The following is an 8,263-nucleotide window of genomic DNA, read 5'->3' on the forward strand; positions in this document are numbered from 1 at the left end:
GTGCAGCCGAGTGAACAGAAAAAAGTGAACAAAGGTAAAAATAAAGTATGAGCATGGGGGTGGAGTAAGGGTGAAAGGTGATGAGGGGTAGAAGATGAGGCCATGGCCTTTGAGGCAGCTAATGAAGACACTGAAGTCAGCATGTGGGTGGGGGAGGCACAATATAGCAGAATGGCCCATCTGCTGCCTGGCCCACAGGGATAACACAATTACCTCTGAGGCTCCCACTTCTCACTTTTACAACCCTTAACAAGCAGAGGAAGAGGAGAGAGGGAGGACTGCTGTGAAGAGGAGCGTCACCTCAGCAAATATAAACCATCAGTCTTTAGATTCTTTAAATTAAAAAAATTATTCAAGAACATTATCATAGCTCTAATTAACCTCTCCAAATGCTTTTATTTGTTGGGCTTTCATGAGTCTGAATGCTCAGGCGAGTTCACTGGCAAATGAAACCTCATATTCCTTAATGCTTAGACACCTCGGAATTAACAACAGGACTTGTTGATGTTCCCTCTCAAGAGCAAATCCAGTTGTTAAAATCAGAAATGCAACAATCTATCCTCTGTTGACTGAAAAATCATCAAGGAGTACTGACCAGGCAGCAGGTCTGCGCAATAAAAGAAAGTCTTGGGTAACACTTTATTTGAAGGTGTGAGCATAAGACCGACATGACACTGCCATGAACATGAATGAGTCTTCATGAATGTTTGACTGTTCTGATTAAGTATAAATAATGCTTTTAATGAACAGTTGACATTATTTAAAATATTTTTATCAGAACTTGACATTAACCAAGACAAAAATGTATTTGTAATGACAACTTGACATTAACCAAGAAATTATAACCTGTCATAAACATGTCATTACAGGTATTATCAAACCTTAAAAAGTTACATAAAACTCAGGTTTTATATCAGGTTGTTCCATTATTTTTTTAAATTACACTGAATTTTTGTACTAAAAGCAAAACTTTCTGAAGNCGTGAAAAAGTGCATGATCGGTGATCGGCGATCATTGGCTCTTGTTGCCGATACCGATCACCTGCATCTCATTTCCAACCTGCCTGTGCAGCTGGTCTCCTTTGTCCTTCACTCTGCGCAAACGCGCAGCAACAAATCCTAAGCAATGTGGAATGTTGAGAAAATAAATTTAAAATAAGCTAGTTTTAAAACTTAACATGTCTTGATTCAAATGGTGGTTTTGAAATTAGTAATGTATTCTGGCCTATTGACCTTTAATTTACCTGTAGTTACTGCAGATGGTTTGCTAGGATGGTTTGAACTGCCTTTTGTCTGTGGGAAAACAATACAGTAGAAGTTCCAGCTTTTCACACTCATCTGTGAAAGGCCGTAAACACGGCAGGGGTTTTAGGCTTCAGATAGAGGGTCAGAGATAGCTCCTGGTTGGATGAGCAAAGATACGCCTTATTTGAATAAATTAAAGATAAGAATACGCCTTTTACTATAAAACTTTCTACACAGAAGTAACAAATCAGATTTGCTCTTGCAACTCTCAAAAGATGTCTTTGCACGTCTTGCTTTTCTTTCTTTCCTTCTTTTCCAAGTCTGTCAGGTAAATTAATGTATGTCTCCGTTGTTCTGCAGTTTCTGGTGTAAGTTTATACATTGTCTTATATTGGATTAAACTCTGTAATTCTGTGACGTCAACACCCATTGTTGTTTTCCTTGTGGCTACACGTGGCCCGCCGAGAGGACCTGGGATCCAGAGGAAGAGATAGCCAAACTTTTTCCAAAGTTAATTAATTTAGATATTATTTCTTCCTTAACAGGAACTATAACGCACTGAGTGAATGGGGAAGTTTGCATGTTGCGGCGGAAAATTGAAGCAGTCAAAATGCATCAACACAACGAATCTAGTATGGCATAAAAACAATGCCATACTTGACGGAGTTTGGCTACATCGAGGCTCACTGCAGTAAAAAAGACATACGGAGGATCAGATGGCAGGTAAAGCAGCGCACAGCTACAAACACTCACCCGGATTAGCATGACGGTCAGAAAGCTAAACAAATAACCCGCAAAATTATTTAAGTCTTCGAGCTGCGATGTAAGACNTAACCCAGTGCGGCCCTCTACCACCATTAGTTTGCTGTGTTTTATAATAATAAAACGTGTTTATTATTATTAACTCTTTGGTGCAAAAAACTGATTGAAAATCGATTTATTTACTGCATAAGGTTCTATTAAGACTAAGATGGAACGGCACTGAAAGCAGCCCTTTAAACCATTCAGACTACGAACACAATAGAGACACAATCAGATGACTTATTACCCCGCGATAATAAATCAATAATCCATGGAAAAACCTTATAAGATTGTATTAAAACAGAAAGTACAGCGGCCACCGTAAAAAAGGCTTACAGTATTCAATTATGCCGCATGAACTGATCAGTAGATTATTGCGAGGTAACGCAAAAGTAAAAAAAAATTCCCCATGTCCCCTGGAGGGCTCCATAAAAAGCTTAGAAGTGAAACACTCATGTTTTTTGATGAGTGAACTTTTTTGTATGTAAAACTTTTCTTCTTGAAGCATAATGAACATATGTGCAGAGATTCCAAGTATCTTAATGTGCCATGTTGCTCAGTGATATTTTTCTAAACTTAAATTCCTGTTTTCATTTAATGTTTAATTCATCTGTTTGTTGGTCTCATTGTTAACAATGATTGTGTCTAAAGGGCATGATAGATCACTTAAAAATGCACCCACCTACAGTAAGTACAATTGCTCTGTGCTTCACAGACAACTCATACAACTAAAGCCTCACAAATACTTGATGGCACTTAAAAAGTGGATTAATAATGAATAATTCTGAAGAAATACATGTAGTATTACACCCCTACTTTGCAGCATGCAAAACCTAACAACTGTTATTATGACTATCAAGTACCAATCTTTGGTTACAGTAATGAGACCAGATACAACTCAAACCCTTGTCTACAAAGACAAAACATTTGTTCCCATGTATGCCAGTCAAATCTCAGATAAAACAGAAACACTCCTAAGAAAGAAGAGTAGACAGTATCAGTAAGTTTGCTAAACTTAAAGAGCCATAGTCTGAATGATAATCAACATGAACTTTCCTGCTGTTCTTATCTAAGATATAAACAAAGACATACATCAATCACCACCTCCATGACGACAAATAACCCTGGTGGCAGCCGTCTCCTCCAGCATGACAGTGCATCTTGTCACAAAAAAAAGCATCCAAAGAGCCCAGAGCTCAAACCGATCAAGAGTTCGATAGATGTTCTGGAGGCCACAACAGCTTTGGAAGCCTTGATGTGCAACACTCAGGAGCACAAGGATTTTCTTCAAAACAATCTACAACTAGGCTTGTTATTATTGTCCACAAATTGTCCCAAAAGTGTTTGTGAAAAATGACAATCTTGCTGTTTTCAGACCATTTTTGAGTAATATAATGGTAATGGAATAAAAATGTAAGAACACATTCTCAAAGATCAATAAACTTTAAATTCTAATAAACATTTTACACTGGAACTGGAAGACACTTAAATAGGCAAAATAAATACACCCAAACAACAAATAACATGAGTTATGAAATCTCTGTAAGCAAAATTGTCCCTCAAAAAAAAAAGGGTTTCAGTCTGGTGCGTTGAGACCAAAGCACCAGACTGACACCTTTCATCATTCAGTTTTTGGTAGATGGAACAGAGAAAAACAATAAATCATGCAATTCAGTGATTCTAGAGAAGAGGGAAAAAACAAGTCCTATGTATCCATAGGACCTTATATTTTGTGTATATGAAATATACACAAAATATATTTTTTTCAAATATCTGATTAAACTAACCTGGGTTATGAGAGCACAACAATGTATGTTTTCCTGGTGTTTGCTGAATATTTTTAATTTTAAACTTTGTAATAGGTGGGTGGTGTCTTTAAAATCCCTTGTCCTGGAGCAGAACTCAATACATTATAATAGTTTAAAACAATTAAAGGAATACTAAGATAATATATTATGACAATTAAGTATAAGTATTTAAGTAAATAATTATAAAAGTATCAGTAAATTGAATTAAAAATCATTTTTATACATTTTCCAGCTCCATTGAAATGTGTACCAAGTTTTTGTCAACAACCTCAGACATAAAAAGAATGTAAAAAAAAAAAAAAACAGGCATTATTGGGGGGGCATCAGAACTTCTGAGGACCCCATGACCTCTTCCTTTCTCTTCCTTTGCTAAGAGGGCTAGGCAGCTCAAGTTAGCTTATGTTATTCTTTAGTTTCTTCTTCCGTTTTATTCCTAAGTTGTTCGTCAGAACCATGATGTGTCAACACATCATGGTTGACACATCATGACATAACTGACAATTTACAAAACTGTGAAGAAATTTTGTGAAATAAATTCTTAATTTTGGTATACTGTAAAGATTTCATGGACCTGATCAGCTACAATATGGCCTCCTTCAGAATAACATAACTAAAACTAAAAGATAAGTAATTTCTCCCACTGGAGTTCAATCAACATGTTTGTTTTGATTGTATTTGCCCAGAATTCCTTGTATTGTAGTCTGCTTCCTGCTTCTGGAGCGGTTTCCTTTCCACTTGGCGTTCACATATGAATTCAAAACATGACCTTGGTTTTAATAGGCAGACCAGAGTTCGCTTTTTATGTCCGCATCAATGTTTGATTGAGCATTCACACCTCACAAAATAAACCAAACTTTCTAGGCAAACAAACTAGAGTTTGATTAAAGCAGACTAAACAGGACTGGTGAGAATGCACCCTTAAATTGGGTACTTTTTTAGAAAACAAATCACTGACACTCCTTCCCTGTTTCACATCTTACAAAAAAAAAACAAAAAAAACAAAGGTAGATAACAAAAAATGCTTCAAAGAGCCCAGATGTAATTTCCAGCTGTCCAGAATTGACCAATCCAACTGTTGCAGATTTTAAGTAGAGCCAACCTAGGCTGAACATAATACTAAAAAATCTGTGAAACAATCTTCACCACAAAAGCTGAGCAAGAAACCAGCTTAAGAGCTATGTTTCTCCATGATTTGTTGAAGAAACAGATACTAAGATGTGAGAAATTTGTTGTGCTCAGAAGCTAGCTGTAAATTCCAAAGACCCAGGATTTTTTTTTTAATAAAGTGAAGATATTGTGCAAAGGTGTCTATGCTCCAGCTTTGTGAAATGTTAGAGGAGAATTCTAAGTTTTGTCCTATGGAGAAAGGGTAGAAAACTAACTAAAAGTTACAGTGGAAAGAACAATAATACTGGAGATCTTAGTGAAAATTTATATAAATCATGGGCTTTCCCCCCCCACTGAATAACTACAGGGTTATTCAGAGGGGGAATAACATCTGGTGGTGTATAATACTTCGCCAAATGTATTGTACACCTGAGGGGTTGCCAAGCTTTATGTGCCCTCCTCCTCAATTCCCCCACCCGGCTAAGCATTGCTTGTTTTTACTTTAAAAAGTATATTAAAAAAAATGTTTACAATTTTTATAAAACATTAACCACATACTGCATGCATCCTTGCTGAGTATTATACCAGCAGAGCAGAATGTTTCCTGATAGACAGGTTCATAGGCACAAGGCCCTGTTTAATGCTACCGGACTATCACGTGTGAAAACACCCTAATAACATGCTTGTCCACATTAAATGTTCTTCTAGAAAAGCTTTAGCTGTGTTGGGATTTATATTAACCCTCTGTGAGGAATCATTTTTCAATGGAGAATACTTCAGCAAGGTAGGCGTCAAATTGGGTTTACACCTGTGCTGCAGCCAAGGAGAGTTGCTGCTGCTGTGCAGAGTTGCTCAGATTTGTTAGAATCATGGCAGCAAACCAGAAAAAAACACAAAGAGCTTTGCACAGTTTTTTTCCCGGAAACTAACCAACTGAGTTGGATGCAGGGAATGTTAGCTAAAAGATGACTAGCTAATACCAATACTGCTCCTTAAGCTTGTTAAGTAGCCTATGGGCTACTGATGTAGTTGTCCATGTTCAAAAGTGGGTAGTACTTTTTACATTCACTTGAGTAACATTTTTGGAATAAAGGTACTTAGAGTAGTTTTACTGCACTGTACCTTTTTCTTTTACTTGAGTAATATTATTATTGCTATGTAGATTGATTTTGCCTCCCCAAAATAAGCCGATGCCCCCCCTATTAAACTCATCCGGAGCTGGAGCTGTACTGCAACCACCAGACTTTCTAGCTAGTTCTTTAGTCTTGTTTCACACATTTATCAGGGTTGCCAACAAGTGTGGAGAGTGTTATATACCCAACAATTTTGCAGAAGGTCAAGGATACAGCAACATATCTGCTGTGTTTAGATCTATGGTTTTGACAATAGACATTTGACTCCACCAGTGTGCAAAAAGTAGCTGACACTTTCACTACGCCTGAAAGAAAAGATGTGCACAGGCTTCATCATTTGATTATGATGCATCACATTATTCTGCATTATATAGCCCAATGTTCTACATTTTTTTGTAGTCATAATGAGCTATAACATGCACAATTATTGTAAACAACCCACTAGTCTTGTCTGTCCTCTTTTGTCCTAATTGAAGCATCAGAGTGTCATTGCTAAGTCTTTGCTCCTCGAGTGCTCTTAAAAAGAAAATGCGTATGTGTCTTTAAAAGGCCATCATCAGTGCTGCTCAATCAGCTGCACTACCTGGTCTTTTATTTGGTCTCAGAGAAGCATTCTTAGGCTTTGCCATTTCATGAAATCACAGAAATCAATTTGAAGGAGAGCTTCAAAACAGAAAAGAGATGTGCTTATTTTCACAAATGCAGCTAAAGCGAATTAATTCCTTAATCTTTTTGACTGCTTTTTAAAAGTCTTCTTCATGCTCTAAATACTCCACAGTTTTTACACTTTCTTGTTTTTAGTTTTGTTGAAGTGTGAGCAAAGATTACTCTGTTAAACTGGGATCACATTTGTGAACCAAATGGTGTCAACAGTATAACTTTAGTAGAACTCACATTAAATGTAGTCATTTTAACACATCATGACCATTGGGCAAATCCTTAAAACAAAATCATTTAATAAGTGTTCATAAAGATAGAGACTGAGAAGGAACAAGAGGATAGTTTAGAACTTAATGCAATATTTTTCAGTTCTTAGTTGTAGCAAAGGCAAGAGGCAGCAGAGCTACACAAATAAAAATGGATATACACAAATTCAACAGCATACAAATTACCTCAGGTTTTAGTTTCATCATTTTTCTATAAAAAATATAAAATAAAATCACAGCCTTTCTTTGATGTTATACTAAGCTGACAATTCTGAATTTTCCCTGACAACCCATGTTTTTTCCCACCTTTTATAATCATTTACACTTAAAGACACTTTATTGGCTGCTGCAGCTTTATGTTCAGCTTTGTCATGCGACATTCTCTTTGTGCTTTGATGAGACAAATGTTTGTGTGGGGAAACGATATATATATATATATCAGTGACGTGCGGTGAGGCAGAGCCTCACCTGTCATCATGGAAGAATAGCATAGTAGAATAGCATAGAAGTAGCATAACCAATTCAGATTATTTTTTTCTTCAAAATCGCTGGATTTTTGCATTTTCCCATTCAAATGTTGAGAAGCTAAGCCTGTGAGGCAGCAGCGAGCTGAGCCTCACCTGGGATTGCGAAACCTCTCGCGAACTGCACTGGCTGCTGTTCTATGGGAGCAAGTTCGTACTTCTGTGCGCCGGCAATGAAATGGCTAAAAAACATTTAATATATGGACTGATTTCCCATAATTTAGCTTATGTATATAATGTACAGTGTTTTTTTGTCACTAACTGTGTGTGTATCGTGTTTTGTGTGCGGAGGAGCAATCAGAAACGGCAGAGAACAGACTCGAGGTGAGGCAGGCAGTTCTCTTGCCTCATCGCTAGGGGCGCTCATGATCCCAGATATTGTGGCTCCACGACTGCAGAGTAAGACACAGTGAGCTAGCCATGGAGCTAGCCATACAGTAAATAAGTACAGCAATTTGTTTTCTCCTCTCTTCCGACGTCAAAATGAAAGACTACATTTCTACACTTAAGCAGTTTTCTTAAGTGGATTTTCAATTGAAGCAGGAGATAATAAATAAAGGAAGACCAACACCAGAGAGCAAAGTTTTGCTTCGAGACAGTGATGACTCTTAAACGGAGTAGAAAAGACATGCCGAGGATAGACTTGGCTTTGGATGAATGGATATTTTTGTGCAGAATTAGCGGTGAACGGATTTCATTGATAAGTAAAGGTAAGACAGC

The 8,263-nt window shown here is 37.2% G+C and overlaps 1 long non-coding RNA gene across 1 annotated transcript; it reads left to right on the forward strand.

The window, feature by feature from the left end:
- Positions 1-619: 619 nt before the first annotated feature.
- On the forward strand, positions 620-8,078 carry LOC107834910 (uncharacterized). Its single transcript, XR_001660748.1, has 3 exons — positions 620-724; positions 2,734-2,736; positions 8,067-8,078. It is a non-coding gene; the product is annotated as an uncharacterized LOC107834910 (long non-coding RNA).
- The last annotated feature ends 185 nt before the right edge of the window (positions 8,079-8,263 follow it).

Source organism: Poecilia formosa, unplaced genomic scaffold (assembly GCF_000485575.1).
Source record: "Poecilia formosa unplaced genomic scaffold, Poecilia_formosa-5.1.2 Scaffold839, whole genome shotgun sequence".
In the NCBI taxonomy this organism is placed as follows: domain Eukaryota; kingdom Metazoa; phylum Chordata; class Actinopteri; order Cyprinodontiformes; family Poeciliidae; genus Poecilia; species Poecilia formosa.